The sequence below is a fragment of the Giraffa tippelskirchi genome, chromosome 13, assembly GCF_054371585.1.
Source record: "Giraffa tippelskirchi isolate mGirTip1 chromosome 13, T2T-mGirTip1v1.2.pri, whole genome shotgun sequence".
Lineage (NCBI taxonomy): Eukaryota > Metazoa > Chordata > Mammalia > Artiodactyla > Giraffidae > Giraffa > Giraffa tippelskirchi.
The window spans coordinates 36,675,898-36,695,735 of NC_137287.1; the positions used below are offsets into that span (position 1 = coordinate 36,675,898).

The 19,838-nt window shown below is 50.0% G+C and overlaps 1 long non-coding RNA gene across 1 annotated transcript in view; it reads right to left on the reverse strand.

The window, feature by feature from the left end:
• LOC145531694 (uncharacterized) overlaps positions 1-19,838 on the reverse strand; it is a 362,173-nt gene that overhangs the window by 238,412 nt on the left and 103,923 nt on the right. Inside the window, exon 2 of the long non-coding RNA XR_014072671.1 lies at positions 17,515-17,574. This is a non-coding gene — a long non-coding RNA (uncharacterized LOC145531694). The remainder of the gene's footprint in view (positions 1-17,514; positions 17,575-19,838) is intronic.

Sequence of the window (19,838 nt, forward strand, 5' to 3'; positions counted from 1 at the left end):
GTTCTTTAAAGAGGTAATTAAGTTAAAATGAATCACTAGGGTGGGCCCAAGATGATCGATGCTCTTATACAAAGCAGACACCCACAGAGGGATGACATATGAAGACACAGGAGGAAGACAGTCACCTGCACGCTGAGGAGAGAGGCTTCAGAAAGAACCAGGCCTGCAGACACCTTCATCTCAGGTTACAATCCTCCTGAGATGTAAGAAAATGTATTTCTGTTGTTTAAGCCACTTGATCTATGGGACTTCGTTACTGTCCTACATAACGAAGCAAAGACAGCACTTGGAAGAAAAGGCCGCAGTAGGTGTTACCTGCTCCTGTCTGCAGAGCGGCAATGTGGTGAAGAGGATGAGAGATCAGACAGGCCTGAGTTGAGACTGAATGTGTCACGTCCCTCTGGGGCTCAGTTTCCTTGCTCACAAAATGCTGATCACGCAAGGATAATGTGAGCGTCACACAAAAAAGAGCACAAAGCACTCAGCCCAGAGCCTGGGCTACAGTAACTGCTCTGTAGGGTTCTGGAAGCATGGCGGCCAACCCAGGCCATTGTCTGGATAAAATCTGACTTGACCTCTCCAAGTCTGAGATGTCCAGGGAGAAGGAGCTGGAGCATCCTTTTCCAGCTTGAGCCACGGCTACTCTTCCCCGGACCAGGAGAGCAGACCAGGCCAATGAGAGGGTGGGCATCAACCCAGGGGGTGTCATGAGCTCAGATCTTGAGGGAGTTTAAGAAAGAACTTTTTAGTATAGTCCAGGAACCTACCATACTGCACAGGGATTTAACACAAAGCAGGATGGGTACAGGTTTCCAGGTGGTTCTTGTGGTAAAGAACCCACCTGCCAATGCAGGAGATGTGGGTTCCATCCTTGGGTTGGGAAGATCCCCTGAAGTAGGAAATGGCAACCCACTCCAGTATTCTTGCCTGGAGAATCCCATGGGCAGAGGAGCCGGACAGGCTACAGTCCATGGGGTTGCAAGTGTCTGACATGACTGAGGGACTGAGTATCAGCAGGACAGGCACAGTAAAAATAACAGGTGTCTCAGCACAGGTGTGCCCCTCCCCAAGCCCCCTGGGGCACCTGGAGAAGGGTTGGACCCCCATGTCCCCAGGTGACTTGCCCAGATGTGATTGGCTTCCTGGAGACCTGTTGAGGGATGCACTCAGGTAAGGGGGTGATTCCAGCACCAACAGGGGAGGTGACTTTCCCACGTCCTGCCACGGGTCATGCAGCAGCCCTCCACAGGGACTCCCGTCCAAGCATTTCTGACAGCTGCCAGACAGAGGGACACCCTCCCCTCTGTTACCTGCTAATGGTGTGTGAAGGAAAGCAAGTGTTCCTGCCAGAAAGTCACCCACAGATGATGGAAAAGCTATGTCTGGAGGCAGTCTGGCGAGATTTTTTCAATCCAATTTCTCTCGAGTGAAAGGCTAACAGGATAAGATCTCTCCATGTTAACAACCTGGATTGTGAGTGAAGTCTCCAGGTTGAGGTGAGAGATGAGGTCATGAAATCAAGAGCTTACCTTGCAAAGCAATCTAGTCCGAGCCCCAGGTCCCCAAGCCACCCTCCAGAGACTGTTAATCGCACGTTGAACATGTCCCTCATGGGCACTTCCTGTCTGGGGACTCAGGCCATCTATCCCAGGCTGGCTGTCCGCCCTGGTGTCCAGTGGGAACCTGGAAGGCTTGTCACGGGGCAACCTACAGACTCCTCAGTGGGGAGAGAATGGGGTGAGTGCAAGAATGATCACAGTCTCAGAGCTACAGCCTCGCAGGTGACCCCTCAGGATGGCTTGTGAGCCAGTCGGTGTCCTGCTGAGGCTCCTGCACTGTGGTGAACGGGGCGTGAGCTGCATCCACAGGAGATACATGCGGCATTGCATCCAGTCAAGGCTGTCTACAGAGGCTGGTCTCCCTGAAACCACAGGGAGCAAGTATCTAGGAGGAATTAGAATCCATCAGTGACCCAATGTCCTCCGCCCATACCAGGTTCTTAGGATCCCACGGTCCCACTTGGCCACAACTGGAGACTGGGTGACACATTCTACGTTCACTGGTGCCCGGCTCAGCGAAGCCTAGGTTAAAGGTAAAGAGAAGTGAACTTGAGCTGAAACTAACCTGATTCAGCCTCCTGAGATGGCTTCCACTCAACCCAGTGTGAGAAGTCCAAAGCTGGGACTTAAGTTCAAGAAGCAGGCTCAGATGTGTCAACCTTCTGCAACGTGGACAGCGTTCATGGATAATGCAGAGTGAAAGAAGTCAGGATTCCATTTATTTGTAGTGCAAAAGCAGACGAAATTATTCTAAAGAGGGGGCGAGCAGAGTGACAGAGACTCTGAGTGGGGTGGTTCTGACTGGGAGGGGCACCTGGGAACCTTTCAAGTATGTAAATTGTTTAGATATTGAACTGGGTAGTGGTCTCCCAGGGGTAGGTACATGTGGAAACTCATGGAGCTGCCACTTAAGCTGTGTACTTTATGATCTGTAAGCTATACCTTGAGTTTTCAAACTGCTGATGATTTATTGAGTACCTAGGGTATACCAGAGCTTAGACACCAGCATCAGGACATTATCCTCAGATGAGAGTGGTGTCTTCCACAGGTAACCCTGGAGATGCTGCCCAGGGTAGATGCTCTCACTAGCCTTCCTGCTCATCTGATAACTGGCTCCCTGACCTGTGCTCCATCATGCAAGGCTACCTTCCCTCTTCCCACCAGTAACTCTGGAAAACAAAGGAAGAGAGAGTGAAACCAAAATAGAGCACAGGACATCCAGGAGTAAGTCCTCAGAAAACGCTCCTTTTCGTGACATCCCTAAGAATAAACAGAGCTCTATTCGAATGGGATTGGTAAACCCCAAGGATGCAGAAAAAAATTTTCATCTGACCATCCCATACTGTTGTTGGTGCTTCAATTTCTGGATTTCTGGGGATGCTATTGTGTACAGGGTGCCCTTAGGGAAAGAAACAAGAGTAACCATCGGAGTGCACAGAGTCCCAGGCAGACAAAAACAATCTTTGGGAGAGGGTGGGGGTTGACTCAATATAAGGCTGGGCTTTGACTGCTGGGCATTCATGGACTGGGTTTGGAGGACACAGAAGCAGTAAACTCTCAAAAAAAAAAAAAAAAAAACAACCCAGAGCTAATGGGAAGGAGGGGTGAGCGCACACAGCCTGGTCTGCACCTCAGCTTCAAAGTGAGCAGGAGCTTTCCAGCAGAAAACAGAGAGCAACATGTTCTGCTAGACATCCAGGGTCAAAGCCGGAAGTGAGGTGCGTGCCTGGCCTGATGCTTTACACACAGCTGGCCTCAAAAATGTGTATTGAATCTGCATGCTCTTGTGAATGAGTGAGTGAGTGCATGCAGGCACCCCTGCATGAATGAATGAATGAGGGCAATCTCAGACCTTCAGCATCCACAGCTGGGCTCCTGGCTTAGCATCTAACTCAACAACTGACCCCCACCTACGTTCCACCCAAATATCAGAACCACCCAAAGTAGTTCATTAAAGGAAGGTTGGCTAAGCCAATAGAAGAATAAGGAAGGAGGTGGGGTGGGGGGAAGGAGGCAGAGGATGGCAGAACTGGGAACAAGAGGACAGGACGGGATTGGGGGGGGCGGGGAAGAGGGCGGAGGAAGAGACGGAGAAGGAAGAAGTGAAGAGGAGAAAGAGGAGGACTAGGCGGCAGGGAGGTAAGGAGGACCATGGAGGAGAGAAGAGGCAGGGAGGCGTCACTCCTGGGAGCCCATGTTCACAGAGGCAGAGTCTCCACGGAAGCATCAGGGGCCAGTCTGACCTGAGTCATCCTGTCCTCAGGCAACAGCAAGATGCTCCTCCGAGCCACATCCTCTCAGAGAGCAGCCGGGGTGGGGGGACCTTGCTGACCAGCACCCCCCATCTCATTCCTGCCCAGAGAGACATTTCCTGTTTCCTCCCGGCGGCGCGGGCAGTGGCAGTTCCGGCAAATGGTCACTAGGTGGCGAGTGCTCTGCGTGGTCCCTTCCCCAGGTCTGAACTGTGGGATCCCGAGGCGGACACCTCAGGAATGTGAACAGTCCCACTAATGGACGCCCGCAGCCAGCCCCTGGGGGAAGGGCGGTAGAGCAGCCTGTGGAGGCCAGATCGTCTCCCCATCTAACCGTGAAGGGGGTCCACGCTGTCCCTCTCAAGACAGGGTTTGTTTAGAGACATCCCCTGAGATACGTCCGGAGTAGGGAGCCAGGAGGAGGAGGCAGGGCTGCGTCCTGATCCACTCCACCCCAGGGCAGTCACAGAACTCCTTTCCTGAAGACGCCTCCGAGCCCAGTCTGGAGAGGAAGGAAGAGGGTTCCCAGACTCAGAAGCTCCACTATTGTCTATTTTACATCCTAGGACATTCGCGCAACAAATTTGGGAGGAAAACAAGTCCAGGGCTTAAAAAGCATTGAAGACCGTTGCGCTTACCCTGGAGGACTCCACCATAGGGCGGAAACCCAGCTAGACATTCATAACCAGAGGTCCTTTTTCTTAAAAGTGTTAGTTACTCAGTCGTGTCTGACTCTTTGAGACCGCATGGACTGTATGTAGCCTTGCAGGTGCGTCTGTCCATGGGATTCTCCAGGCAAGAATACTGGAGTAGCCATTCCCTTCTCCGAGGGATCTTCCCAACCCAGGGATCAAACCCAGATCTCCTTCACTGCAGGAAGATTCTTAAAGCACCCCCCCCAAATTGCTTTAGGTCCCACAAAACATGGATCTGCGCCTGCCAGGCACATACTAAGTGTTCAACCCACAGAAGTTAACCAAAGAGACGGATGTGTTCCATTCTACAGATGAAAAAACTAAGGCTCAAGAACACTGAGTGGTGAGCTCAAGACCAGGAGCATGAGAATAAGCTAGAACCCCCACCACATCCTCGGGACCCCAGTCAGCTGCCTTGTAAAGCAGCACACCAATGGGCCATTGCCACAGAGACCTGGCCCCACCCACCCCTCACCCCTCTTCTCTGCCAAGCAGCCTCTGTAGCTCTTGGACCAAACCTCTGTGGCCCCCCCTGTCATGACACATGAGTCGTTATGTGGGTTCTCCCTTTATCTGAATGGTAAGGATCCCATTGGAAGGAATGTGTGCTTAATGTACTGTGTATCTCCACTCACCCACAGCCTCTAGTACCCAGATATGCATTCAGTAAGCACTCAATAAATGTGTCTTCTTGCTGTTGGTACAGCCTAAGTGCAGGGAGTAAGGGAGGAGTGTTGACGACTGGAAAATGAGAGTGTTTCAGAATTACAGAGCAAATGAACAGGGAAATGTCTCGTCTATAATAAATATACCTCTGAAGAGTCTTAAAAGAAATCAATGAAGCACAACATCAAAGTCCCAGGGAGTTATAAATCAGCAGCCTGGTAGACAAAAGTGCATCTGAAATCATTTAAAGTGCACCAGAAATCATTTATGTCTGAGTAATTAGAACACATTGGAATGACTCCGTGCCATTGAACTGAAATTGAGCAACATAACGTTTATGAAATCCCCATGGACTCAGGGAGGAAAAAGATGACAGTTGCGTTGGAAAGTCCCCCACCTGTCCGGAGCCCTCCTGAATGGTCCCCAGGGGGCCTAGAGGGAGACAGTTGCTGTTTAGTTGCTAAGTCTTGTCTGACTCTTTGGGACCCCGTGGACTGCAGCAGGCAAGGCTTCCCTGTCCTTCACCAGCTCCCAGAGTTTGCTCAAACTCATGTCCACGGATTCAGTGATGCAATCCAACCACCTCATCTTGCCCTCAATCTTTCCCAGCATCAGGGGCTTTTCCTAAGAGTCGGTTCCTCCCGTAGGGTGGCCAAAGTATTGGAGCTTCAGCTTCAGCATCAGTCCTTCCAATGAATATTCAGGGTTGATTTCCTTTAGGTTTGATCTCCTTACAGTCCAAGAGACTCTCAAGAATCTTCTCCAGTACCACAGTCTGAAAGCATCAGTTCTTCGGCACTCAGCCTTATATGTGGTCCAATTCTCACAACTATACATGACTACTAGAAAAACCATAGCTTTGACTACATGGAACTTTTCCAAAGAGAGACAGAGTTTGTTTCTAACATCTGCCCAAACTGGCTTTTTCCTTCTTGTTTAAAAATGTCTGTGACCCCAGTTGTTGAAAGAAAAATGCAGGTCCCAGGCTGCATGTAACAGAATAGGGTCCCTCACCTGACCTCACTTCCCAACTGAGAGGGGTGTTTGATAAGACAGAAAAGACACCGGGGGAGTGTGAGAACACACGTGATTTCCCACAGAGGTGGTTAGTCTTAGCAAGGAAAAGGCTGGACTTTCTTCCCAGGACTCCCACGGGAGGTGACACTCCCTCCCACAGCCTCACGAGGGGGAAACTGATGGGGCTGGGGCCCTGGTGGGCGGGAGCAGGATGAAAAGTCCAAGGGCACCCCAGAGGAGGAGAACAGGAGATGAGAAGGATCAGACAGAGGGACTTCTGAGGGCCACCTACCAACCCAGTCGTCGCATGATAGCTGGAAAAAATAACCCTACCCTCTTTGATTTGGAGAATCAAATAAGGAAATAGCATAGAAGAACATGAGTATTAAGTATTCTTACAGCCCCTGCACTCTGTGATGGAACCTGGCCCGCCTCACATGACCCAGGACTGGAAGGCTTCCACCCATAACATGATAGTCAAAACCACCCCACGAGCTGGGCCAGACATTCTGGGGTCACTGTCAACCCGCAGATAACGAGGAATAAAAATCCCTGTCTGGGCCATGCCTCCCTTTTTCTCTCCCCCGCTCCCCTCTATGTTTAGACGACCTAACCTCAGGCTCTGGGAGTTGTGTCCTGGGCTGTCACCGGCTCCATCAGCAGCTGGGCAGACACGAAAGCAAGCAGAAGACCCTGTATGCATGGGGTGGGGAGGGGGTAACGCTCAGCCCACGTACAGAAACATGTCTACTTGTGCCCCTCTGCCTAGAATCCAGAAGGTTATGTTGGGGAATCCATCTTCAACCGTGCGACTGCAAATGTGGTGTGGGCATGCGTGCCCCTGGACGGCAGGTAGAGGTCCTGCTGGAGTCTGGAGAGGATGACCACTGCCGTGCCTTGTTTTCCCCTCTGGAGCCTTTGCAATTCTGTTCCTGCTCCAGATGAGTGAGGCCCCTCAAAGGAGCCACAGGGACCTTTACAAAATGTGAATGGTGAAGCCTTTCAAGGCCTTCCAGGGCTTTGGGATAAAGACAGGTGTCTTCCCACGGCCTGGGAGCCCTGTGTGGGCTGATCCCTGTCCTGACATCCCTTTGGCCTCATCTGGGATACACCCACTCAGGTAGACTTCTGATGGTTCCTGGAAATAACCACGCCCCTTCTGGCCACAGGGCCTTTGCCCATACTGTTGCCTCTGTCTGAAAGGCTCTACTCCCTACTTTAGTCCCAATCCTATTCTCCTCCTTGAGAGTTCAGCTCATGAGTCCCCTCCTGGGAAGACCCCAGATATGGCCACGATCTGGGCCAGCTTTCACAGTCAGAGGCCCTCCCAGGGAAACATCCCTCCCTTTGTAGACTCCTTTAGTGTTTATCTGCTTACTCTCTGTCTTTCCCACTAGACTTCAGGGTCTGGGAGGGCCTTCTGGGAGGGCAGGGCTCGATGCATCTCAGGTGATGACTGTAGTTTGAGCATCTACACAGGGCCTGACAAGATGCTGTAGACAGCATCTACACAGGGTGTTGCCCAAAACTGGGCAGATAAATGGCTGGATGAATGTGAAGATGGGTGGATGGATCACTGGTTTTTGTTGACGGCAGTTTGGAACACTGATCATTTTTATCAGCTAGAAGAATTTGAGGACATCAAAATACAAGGCAAAGGCTACTGGAAGTTGAGAAAAGCCAAAGTAGGAGCAAAAAAGAAACAACAGCAATAATGCCAGCGGGAAGGCAAGCCCACTAATTCATTCATTCAGTCAGTCAGTCATTCACTCACTCATAATGTGCTGAGCTCCTCCAACATGCAGGCACTGGGATGGTGCTGGGGTGGCAGTGAGCTGCTGGAGCCCACCTGGTGGACCAGGGTTTGGATCCAGGTCATGGGGTCTCACCAAGTTCAGGCAAGCTCTGGCCTGCGGTGGCCCTGGGTCAACGTTGGCCAAACACCTCTAAATGTGTGGCACCTGCCAACCTTCCAGGAGGGTACTTCCCTGTGTCCCCACATGAGGGGAACACAACCTTGGTGGACAACAGCCTGAAGGCTGACCTCTCCTTGGCACCCCACTTCTCTCCAGAGGGGCACTCGACATTCACATTCCACTCCCATCTCAGACCAGCGATGAAAGACAGAAGTTGGCTCAATGTGTTTTGCTGGTAATGGGATAGACGGATGGCATATTGGAAATTCACATTTAAAATACATCTCTCCCTTCTGTAAATGAGATTGCATCTACCAATTTAGGTAATGAACATCTAACTTTGATCCAAGCCTCGGGCTGGAAGCAAGAGCCCAGGCACGGTTCAACCTATTCTGGGTGGTCTGGCCCATTTCAATGCTCATCACAGAGCCTCTCCCCTTCCTCTGGTCATTTTATTTCTTAGCAAAATCATTACTGAGAATATTGAACTGCCTTACAGAGACATATTTACTTCCCTTATCTTCCCTCCGTCTCTCTTGATTAAAAGCTATGTGTGATATTTGTAGTTATCAAACATCAATATTTGGCATGGATTTGCAGGAGGGAGGTGGTGGAAGGAAAGGCATCTGACCGTTCCTATAACGGGGAAAACCTTGAGCAAATAGACTGCATTTCTTACCAGGGGCACTAAGGAGCAGGGACTCACTTCGGAAGGGACCGGCCAGACTGCACCCCGGCAAGCTTCGTGACACCAACGACTGGGGCTAGAAAGTAGATTCCAGATTTCATCCAGAAAGTCAGCTACCTTCAGAGGGTTGGGAAAGGGGGTGAGAATTATGCAGCCTGCCTGACAACTATCAGAGTGACTGAGACTACAGCCCTCTTCCCCAACAGCTGAGTCCAGCAAAGTGCACAGAGCTGAAAATAACAACAACAACAATAATAATATGAATTAACCCTTCTGAAGTGCCCACCCCCTAACATTATATCTATATTAATTCACTTAATCCTCACAACAATCTGATTTATCAACTCCAGACTTGCAAAGTATGGGTCAGAAAGGTCCGGTCGCTTGCTCATTCTTCCATCTGGAGTAAGAGGCAGAGCTGGAAGTCAGTGCCTGCAGCCCAGCTCCTGAGCCTGTGCATGTAACCACTCCACCACCCTGCCCTCTGTCTCACAAGCACTCCTTGACCCCAGCATCTCCATGGCAGAGCACAGCTGCCCAGAGTCCACAGAACAAGATGCTGGTTTAAGAGCTGCTGTTGTTGCGGAAGTGGAGTCCTTGCTTGAAGTCCTCACCATCACTGACTCCATGTGCCCCTCTGTCTATCAATCAGCATGATAATAACCACATCTGCCCTCTGGGGCATTATGACAAATCACAACTTATACTTTCAAAGGGCTTAGCATGCAAGTGGAATTTATATTCATTGATGGTGGGAGTGATCATTTGTAAAACCGCTTCAGAAAAGTTTAGGGGTGGCATCTACTGAAACTGAACATGTATCCCTTCCACACTCAAATATACCCTGTAGTGGATTCCCAAGAGAAATGGGTGCATATGTCCATCAAACAGCAGGCACATGAGAGTGCATAGCCCCAAACCGAAGACAGCCCAAATGCTCATCAGTTGGAGAACGGATGAATCAAGCATGGTATAATCAATCAATGAAATACTATTCAACAGTTTTACAGAAAACAGTCACTGATCCATGCAATAATGTGGCTGAATCTTCCAGGGATGAGGTTGAAGAAGGCAGATGCGTATAGGGTCCACTTTTACAAAGTTCGCAAATGAGTAAAATCTATGTTTGGTGGTAAAAATCAGGAGGGTAGTTGGCAAGAAGTAGTAGCGACTTCTATGAGGCACAAGGGAGCCTGTTGGGGTGCCCTCAGCCCATAAGACTGATCCTGTCACTCACTCATTCATGTCAGCAGCAAGCATTTATTGAGCACCCACTGTATTTTACACGCTCCCTCTGGAGGTGGGGAGAACACTCATTCCCAACTGGAAGTACAATGCTCGCCTTGGAAACCTCTCAGAATCCCAGTGTCTCCATGGGGCACAGCCAACCTCGGGGACCTGGGGACATCACTAAGGAGATTTCCCCCTTTTATCTGGCAGCGAGCTGCAGAGAGAAATGGCAGGGCGGCTCATCAGAGCCCCAGAACTCTGCACTCGCTGTGCCCGAGGTCGCAAGCACCACTCAGCATTTCATCCTGGCAAGCCTGGCTTGCTTTCATCAGAACCACGTGGCCAAAATCATGTGCGACATTTTGAAGGGAAAAGAATTTAAGCCTCCATGTCTCACTGCCCCGAGTATCAGCTTTGTCCTTCTGCTCTTAATGCTGTTATCTCGTCCGCACACTTGGTGTTCTGCCGAGCAGATGCTATGGAAAGGCGGATCAGCGAGGAGAAGCAGAGTGCGCCTGGTGGCCTGGGTGTCGAGCCGGTGACCCCTCTGCTCCAGAGGCCAGCTCCAGCAGGGTGCAGGAGCGGATAATGCCTGAGGAGGACCAAGGCTTCCCCCAGTCCCTCAGCTCCCAAGCCCGGTCCCAGGGAGCTCTTTCTCAAATGCAAATTGGATCAAGACAATCATGAGCTTAAAACCCTCCGGTGGCCCCACGTGAATCACAGCAAAAACCCAACTGCTTGCCCACCGTGGAGCATGGGGCGGGCGGGGAGGGGGTGACAGTGCCCACCCCTCCTGCTCATCCCTGGCATCCCCTCCTCCAGAACCTAAGCCAGGTGTAAATCCATGCCCATGCTTCCTCCTGCCCCCCACAAGTGTGATGACTCGCCCTTGTCTTCAAGATGCTGTGACACCTCTTCCATGAAGGCTTCTCTGACTGCCTATTTGTGCCACTATGGAATTTTGCATTCTGCCTCCACTAAGAAGCAATCAGATGGTGCCTCCACGATTGGTTTCTTTGTATTCATTGTTGCCTTCCCTCATAGACCACAAGCCCTCAGAGGGCAGGATCTGGGTCTCTTTCATCTTTGCACCCTCTGACTTTTACCAGTAACTGAAGTAGAGCCTGGTGGGCTGCCATCTATGGGGTCGCACGGAGTCGGACACGACTGAAGCGACTTAGCAGCAGCAGCAGCAGTAGAGTTTGCTGAAGGAGAGGAGCGTGGAGGAAGGGAGAGATGATGAGAAGGGGAGGTGAGCGAGACAGCAGGTGAGGAAGGAAGGGGGAGTGGAGGGTGGGGGGCATCTAGTGGAGGGAGAAACTCAGTGCAGCCACAGAGACTTGGGAAGAATTTTGGGGCAAAGCTTTTCTGATGGATTTGTGTGGACGGTTAGGAATCCAGACAGATTTGGTGGGGGTGGTAAGGGATGACCTGGAGCAGAGGGGATGACCTGGGCAAGGTCCACAGTCAGGGAAGATGGCGTGTGGCGACAGGAGGACCAGGGCTGGAGGAGCGGCAGGATGGGGCCCATGGCCAGCTTGGAGGGGTTCCCAGTGTGTCCTCACATCCCAGGGTGCCACAGAAACATGGTGAAGGAGAGCGAACCCTGGTCAAGAGGCTGACCAGCTGGGGAGGAAAGAACTGGAAGAGGAGGGCGGGTTAGAGTTAGTTGTGTAATCCAGACACAACGTAAGGAAGGCATGGACCCAAACCCTGCATCCACGAGGGATGTGCTGATGGGGGCACGGATAAGCTGTGCTGACTTCAGAGAGGAGAGCGCCAAGGATGCCAGGGGCCAGGAGGGCGGCATGAATGGACAGGAAGAGAAGCACCGGGGGAGGTGGGCAGATGGGCAGCTAGCTCCAGGAGACACTGCGTCTCCAGGAGGCACCTGGCATTGGTGTGGCACCTGTGTGGCCTCCCCTCCCCAATTACCAATTATAATTGACAGTGCCACTCCTTCCAGCTGAGGACAGGACTGGCCGTAGGTGCATGGGCCCACTGACTGGCATCCATAAATGAGGTGTTACCTGTCTCCCATACCTGGACACAGGCATCACAACCTGGGGTCAGGGGGTGGGGAGCTGAAAGAGGCTGCTGGACCCACGTTTCACAGGTGAGGTAGGGGCAGAACCAAGGATGAAGTCCAGCCAGATGCACCAAAGCTCATTCCTATACATTCTGTTCCCTCTTGGAAAGTCAAACAGGCCTGTTAGGACTCACAGTAACTAGGAACCGGAGAAGAAATGACCAGCAAATCCGCCTCAAGAAGAAACTGGCTCCTTTTCCTTTTGTTCCACTAGAATCTGACATGAAACCTTGGTCAGCTCCCATTGGAAGTAAAGGCTGGGCGAATGGGTGTGGGTGGAAAAGAGAACGGGGTCGTGTTTCCTTTCTGGAGCTTCCTTCACCTCCATCCTTCGAAACAACACTGATCACTTTTGCTAAATTCCAAAAGGTGGCAGCATTCCATTAAATATTCATTTGCTGCTGAGGCAAATCAGGGAGGAAGTTGAGACAAGCAGACGGCCAGATGGCCAAGGTCAGGATAGCTGGGGGCGTCCTGCACTGATGGGGGCTGCTGTGGAGGGGGAGCTGTGAGCCCTCTACTGGGGCAGGAAGGGAGGATCCTGGACATGGAGACCCCAGACCAGTACCCTTGACCCCAAGACAAGGAGAGCTTTAGACTCGTCTTTGGACTCTCGTAGCACAGGGTCAGCGGAGGTCAGACCCTAGAGTGGCCCCCTGTTTATGCCGCTTATGGTGGAGGGTATCAGACCTGTGACATGCTTCTAACCAGCAGCAAAGGTGATGGGTACCACTCAAACGATTCTGCCAGGATGTGCAGACCTAAAGCAAGCGTGCCCTACAGATTGTCCTGCTGGCCTTGAGAAGGGAAGCTGCCAGGAGGGGGCAGATGGCCGGGAGATGCGGGCAGCCTCCAGGAGCAGAGGTCCACCACCCTCCATCCACAAGGGACTCAATTCACAACAGCCAGCTCCAGGTGAGACCCGCCCAGGCTCATGCCTTGCTTGCAGCCTTGTGAGACCATGAGCAGAGGACCCAGCCATGCCAGGCCTGGGCCCTGGACACATGATACCTGTGTGATACAAGCTGCTGAGTGTCTGGTGATTTTTTAGGTTGCAAAAGGAAGTGAATACAGTGTATATCTGTCATAGAAACACATGCAGGTTATGGACTACAGCTCTGGAATGAGACAGAACAAAGTACAGTAGAAATTTGGATTCTGCTACTTAACTGTGTCTTGTCTCCAGAATGGCACAGAAAGAGAGAAAAATGCAAGCAGAATGTTACTTGTGCTGGGCAGTGTCACCTCCAACTGCTTAAGGAGGCCTTTATACCAGAGAGAACCCCCAAATCAAATGTGAGTCTGTCTCATGTCTTTTTTATTTTTTGTGAGGTTTTTTTTTTTTGGTCTCATTTCTCAAGCACCTGTCATCACGTGACCTTTTGGCTGCAGTGACCTTGATGTTTACATACAGGTATGCCCTCAATACAGCCACTTCATCCAGTACCTAAGCAAAGACTGTAGTCTGTTCTAAGATTCAAGGAATGCGTGGCTTGCTCAGATGTACGGGGGGTGCAGAAAGGCTGGTCTTCAGCCTGGAATCTTCCTGTGGGGTCTTTAGCAGGTGACTCTGACCAGGTGTGATGCTAGCCTTACCTGCTGACTCTGAAGTCAACCTGACACCTAAGATGTTCCCAGAAATTCTCCCTGAAATGCCAAAACAGAACCGAGTGGCCTTCCCCGCAGCTCAATGCAGCTTGGGAAACAGCCCAATCCAGGTTCAAGTTCAGACCCAACGCCCATTAGCTGTGAGTCTCAGCTCTGAGGCTGAGCCTCAGTCCCCTCACCTATGAAATGGGGTCAGGGACAGGTGCGATCATGCACTTGAAATACTGAGCACAATGCCAGCTACTTCCTAGATGCCTAGTGATGCTAGCGATCATTATCATTTCCTTGGATGCAAGTGAGTGGCACCCAATGTGTCCAGGAAAGGCCCTTTCTGGGAGGCAGGACTACCGTGGAAAGCTAGCGCCAGAAACTACAGCGCTGGCTAGTACCAAGGAGCAGTGAGTGGAAAGACACCAGGGCCTGAGGCATCCTTTCTCCTGGGGCAGCCAAGGACCAGAAAGTGTCTTCGGACCCTGGTCCGGTCTTATAAACTGCATTTTCACTCCTCCAAGGGGACTGCAACATTTCTATAACAATTGAGAAAGGATCTTTACTAAAAATGCCATCAGCTGTCCTAGAAATCTCCCTTGACAGCTCAGAACTCACTGCTTAATTAAAAAAAATAGTCAATGTCATTATTATTATCATTGGGTTGGCCAAGAAGTTCATTTGGGTTCTTATGGAAAAATCTGAACAAACTTCTTGACTGATGCAATATTTTTACTATCAAGGAAAACAATCAATTACTATAAAATAAAACAAAACCCGTAGAGTCAAAAAAAATGCAAAACCCACCAATTTAGTTGATTTTCCCATCTGCCTCTCTGACATCTCTCTCTGCTTTTTAGAGAAGGGGAGATATATGAATCTAATTGCATATAATTGAAATTATATGCAATATAATATATAATGTCATCCAGAAAGTTTGGTCACCATATGATATAGACTGCATTTCTCACTGCACAATATGTCATGAGCATCTTTCCAAGTCAATAAACATAAATTCTCACCATGAAATCCTAGCAGCAGCTTAGAACTGGACTTTATAGATGCATACAGTTTACTTTAAAAAATTCCTTATTGATGGATATTGAGGGTGTACCTTTTTATTATTTTTGCTAATAGAATTATCCCTCAACAAACACAGTTTCTCACACTCATATAATCAATTGCAAGGTGTTCATTCCTAGAAGAGTAATTACTTGGATCAAAGAGTGAACACATTTTGCACACTGAGACATGAGCAATAAACTGCCATCCAGAAAGGTTGGTCACCACATGCTGCCACCAACAGAGGTCACACAAGTGACTTCTACCCATGACACACTGGTGTGGGAGGCTGGCCTGTGGATTGCAGCCAGAGAGATCCAGACCAGAGAGCTGGGAAGGTCGAGGGTGGGGAGAGAGGGGACAGTTATGATCTTCTGATCTTCAGAGCTTGAATCCCAGGAAAACTCTAAAAGTCTGCAGCCTCCCGGGGGAAACAAGTGGGATAGTATCCCATCGGCCTTAATGAGGCGAGGCTGGAGGCTGGAGAATACCCAACCCAGCCCAAGGAAGCTGAGCATCAAGGGAGTGCTCTCCTAAGCTCACGGAAAATGGAGCTCTCAGCCACCACTGGTCTTACTATGAACAATGAGTGTATGAGGTGGGGGGTTTCTCCCCACCTATCCGACTACTTCCGAAGAAGCTTCTGCACTGCACCCCTAACTGCAGGACTCTTTGGTGAGTCACTTTCCTGCTCCCCACTTCATCTTCTCACCTGCTAAATGTTTTTAGGACCGTTATATTTTATTTCCATAGTCTTAGTGTGAGGTTACAAGAATCCTGTGTGGAGCCGTAAGACATGGTTCTTTTAAGATCATGAAAAATGTGGTAGCCAACCTCCAAAGTGGCCCCCCCAGTAATTCATCAGAGGTGATGGCATGTGACTCCCTAGGACACAGAAGGCATCCTGGTTTCTGCCTTGCTCGCTCTCTCCCAGATTTCTCACCCTGGGGGAGCTCGCGAGCCATGTCACAGGACAGCTTTATGAAGGCATCCACATGCGAGGAACTGAGGCCAGGTGACAATAATGACCTAAGCCATCTTGGAGGTGGATCCTCTAGCCTCAGTCAGGCCTTCAGATGACAGGAGCCCCAGCTCATGAGAAACACTGAACCAGAACCAGGCCCCAAAGCTGTTTCCATATACCAGATGCACTGGCACTGTGAGATCATACACGTTTCTCGTTTTAACCTGGACTGAGATCTAGGGTTCCTTTGTAGTGTGGCAAGAGGTGACTGACACGCTTTCCTGCTCCATCAGTCCTCTTCCCATCTACAAGAGGGAGAGACAATTTCACAGACTTGGGGTGAAGCCAGAAGACTGTGCCCCAGTGACGAAGTGGCTCAGAGGGTGGAGGCGGCCTCTGTGCCCTGGGGTACATTACTGCACTCCAGTCTTGGTTTCCTCATCAACACAATGAAGACAGAGGTGGCACTCACCTTATGGGGTCGTTGAGGGGGCTTAGAACAAAGAAGAAACGCCTGGTCAGCTGCAAGGTGGCACAAGAAAGGTGGCTGTGTGGTTGTCATTTTTCATCATCTTTCCTCTTCTTCCTCTTCCTCTCAGCAACTCAGATAAATCTCTTTCAGGTGACCCAGCAGCGAGGTTTATTATTAAAAAAACAAACAAACCCAACCTCAAAAGTCTTTTAGGGAGAACAGACAGAGGCCAAAAGGTGGGACCTTAGAGAGTCCAGTTTTGTACCAAACACTAGCATTGATTGAGGAAAAAGAAGGAAGCATTTCAAATATATAGCACACACATGGACCCTGCCCAGGACCACATGAACATCTCTGATAAAGGAATCCACTCTTAGCCATTCATTTATCACTATCACAGCATCTTGCCAAATTCTTTCCATGTTCTTCTTATTTCCGTACTATTTTTTTCTTTAAGTCAAATCATCTTTTTAAAAACTTAAATATTTTCAAAATATATTTCAGATCACTACCATAAACAGAAAGCCAGTATTGCTTGCTATAAAGAGAAGATCATCATGAACCCAAATAACAACGATCAATACAAAACAACAAAAACAAAAGTCCATGTGCCCCTTGACGTCATCACAGGATCACCACTAATACACAAGCAGACTGCACTTCGGGATCCCACCACAAGGTTAAACATCCTGGAGAGGTTGGGCAGGAGTGAACTTGGAACTGTAAACATAGGGAACATCTCCGGTACCTGGCTGACAGGTGGGGGGGGTGGTTGCACAGAAATCCACACCTGATACCAACCAGTCATGTGCCCTGAAGACCCCAATCGAATGCCATGAGGTGGGCCCCCCAAAGCACTCAGTATGCATCCCTCTCTTTACTGTGGGGACAGTCAAATGACATTTAACTTCCTTCCCACTTTCCCAGCACCTCAGGGTCCATCATCACATCAAGAAGTAAAGAGATTAGCCCGTGGACCCTGCCCCAGTCACTGCTCCCCCCAGGTCTGCTCCCCTGGGGACCTGGCCCTTCTCAGAGGGAGGTTCTCATCTTTCACATCATGCGCCAGGGCTGAGGCTCTGGCCCCAGGTGTTTCCTAACAGAAATTCAGTGAGTACCTGGGAACATTTATTCCCCTCAAACCCAGTTACTTCTCCAGTGAGATCAGTTTCAGGTTAAGGGAAAAAGAAAAAAAAAAGCCACACATCATACACACTCCTGGTGATGGATGATGGTGACCAAGGAAGCCGAAAAGGATGCAAAAGCAGTTTCAAACTCTAATCTGTTCAACAAAATGCTTCTACTTACTGAGTCGTGCGGACTGTTGCTGGCACTGGAGAGGCAGGCTGAATGTTCAGATGTGTAGTCCTGGCAAAAACAAAGACAGGAGTAGGTGGGAGAACAGGTGGAGGAAAAAAATTCTGGTTTGGAGTAACCCAGTTTAGCACGATTCCCATAGCAAGCTCACCCTCACTCCCATCCACCCTCTCCTGTAGGGGGTCTAGACCCTCACTGCCCAAAACGGCAGCTGCTAGCCACTACGTATGGCTGGTCTCAACTGAAATGTGCTGGAAGTATTAATTACATAGTGGATTTTGAAGACACGAGAAAAAAAAAAGAAACGTAAAATATCCTATTAATATTAATATCTCATTAATATTTTTATATCAATTACATGTTAGAATAATACTTAATAATATATAAAATAAAGCATTTAGTATGTTTAAATATATAAATATATTATGCATATTTAAAATAAAATATATTGTTACAATTAATTTCATCTGTTTCTTTTTACTTTTTAATGTGTCTACAGGAAACATTTAAATTGCGTACGTGGCTCTCATGACATCTCTATCAGGCAGTGCCGGTCTAGATTTTTTTGAATGTGGACACTCCATCCTAGCCTGAGGACACAGGAGGCAGTTTAATGGCTTCCCTGGTAGCTCAGTTAGTAAAGAATCCGCCTGCCATGCAGGAGACCCAGGCCCAACCCCTGGGTCGGGAAGAGGACACAGGCGGTCCCATGAAAACCATGCCTGCCGTTACTTCCACTGCAACTTTCCAGTTGCACACTTGCGACAGCTCAAGCCTATGGAGCACCTGGGATGCTATGTGCCTAGAGATCTTCATGCATTTTCTTCTTTAACCCTCACAAGGATATAGGAAGGAGGTTTCACTCTCAGCCCATTTTACAGGCGGAGAAACACAAGAGAGTCTGAGAACTCATCCAAGGCAACTTACAAGGGGTGTTGTGGAGCCAGGGCTTAAACCAAAAGGCTAAATGGATGGGTGTTAACCGCTGTGGCCCCATTCTCCCTGTGGGGCCTTTATCCACTTCTCTGTGTGCAGCACACAGGAGCCTGTCGTAGCCAGTCACTAACCCAGTCTGGGGAGCTTGCCCCCCAAAAGATGCCTGCAGTGCCTATAGCTCCAAATTTTCATTAAAGTCATCAGGTTTCATCTCAAGTCACCCCTTAAACCTCCTGGGCAGAGACAGAGGCAAGTTTATGTGTGTGTGTATGCATGTGTGTTCATGCATGAAAGAGAGCAAGATATAGACCGAGACGCAGAGACCAGAAGAGAGAGAGACAGAGGGAAGGAGCTGGACCAGGCAGTTACTCAGACCCACCCACAGAGTCCTGAGAGGACGGTGTCCGTAAACAGATCTGAACTCACAAGGAGGAGACAGACCCTGCTTCTCATTTCCTTTGCTGCAGTTTTCCCACATTCAGTGGTCACGGGGAAAGCTGATGACCAGAAAATCAAACCCGTGGTTGTGCCTCTCCCCACTCTACGAGGAACAGTCCTCACACCATCCCCCACCCACCACCCCCAGGTTACTAAAATGAAGTAATGAATTAAGGAAAGAAGGAAGGGAGGGGTGGGCTTAAGCATGAATCAGAGGCCCCCGGACAGGGACTGCACAAAGCGGCACCTGAGTGGAGAGAAGGGGGAAGATGCGGCCAAAGAGGTGATGCTTCTGACAGACACACTGATTCTCCTTTCACGGGTGTCCTGTGGCCTGAGAATGGCTGGGTTTTCTTACTTCCTTCTTGGCCTCATCTTCTAAATGAGCCAACTGAAAGCCCTGCTTTAGTGATGAGTTCAGCCCAACGGCAGATCTCAACCAGGGGACCGCATCCAAGCATCACAGACCCCTGGGCCCCTGCCTCCTGTGTGCTCCTTTCTTTGCAAGGGACCCTGAGGCCACAGCTGCGCCAGGTAGACCTGGGCCTCTGCCCACTTCCTGCTGGTCTAGGGATGCACAGTCACCCAAGAGCACCTGTCTCGGGCTCTCTCTCAGGAACAGGAACCAAGACAGAGACAGGCGGTGGGCTCTGGGGGTCCAAAATACTCTCATTCAAAGCCAGTCTGGGGTCCATGTGCTCAGTCGCTCAGTTGTGCCCGACTCTTTGCGACCCCATGGACTGTAGCCCACCAGGCTCCTCTGCTCAAGGGATTCTCCAGGCAAGAATACTGGAGCAGGTTGCCATTTCCTCCTCCAGGGGATCTTCCCAATGCAGGGATTGGACTCCAGCCTTTTGCGTTGGCAGGAGGGTTCTTTACCACTAGCGCCACCTTGGGTCCATAGCAACAACCAGCTCTGGAAAGGTGAACTCAGGGTTAAG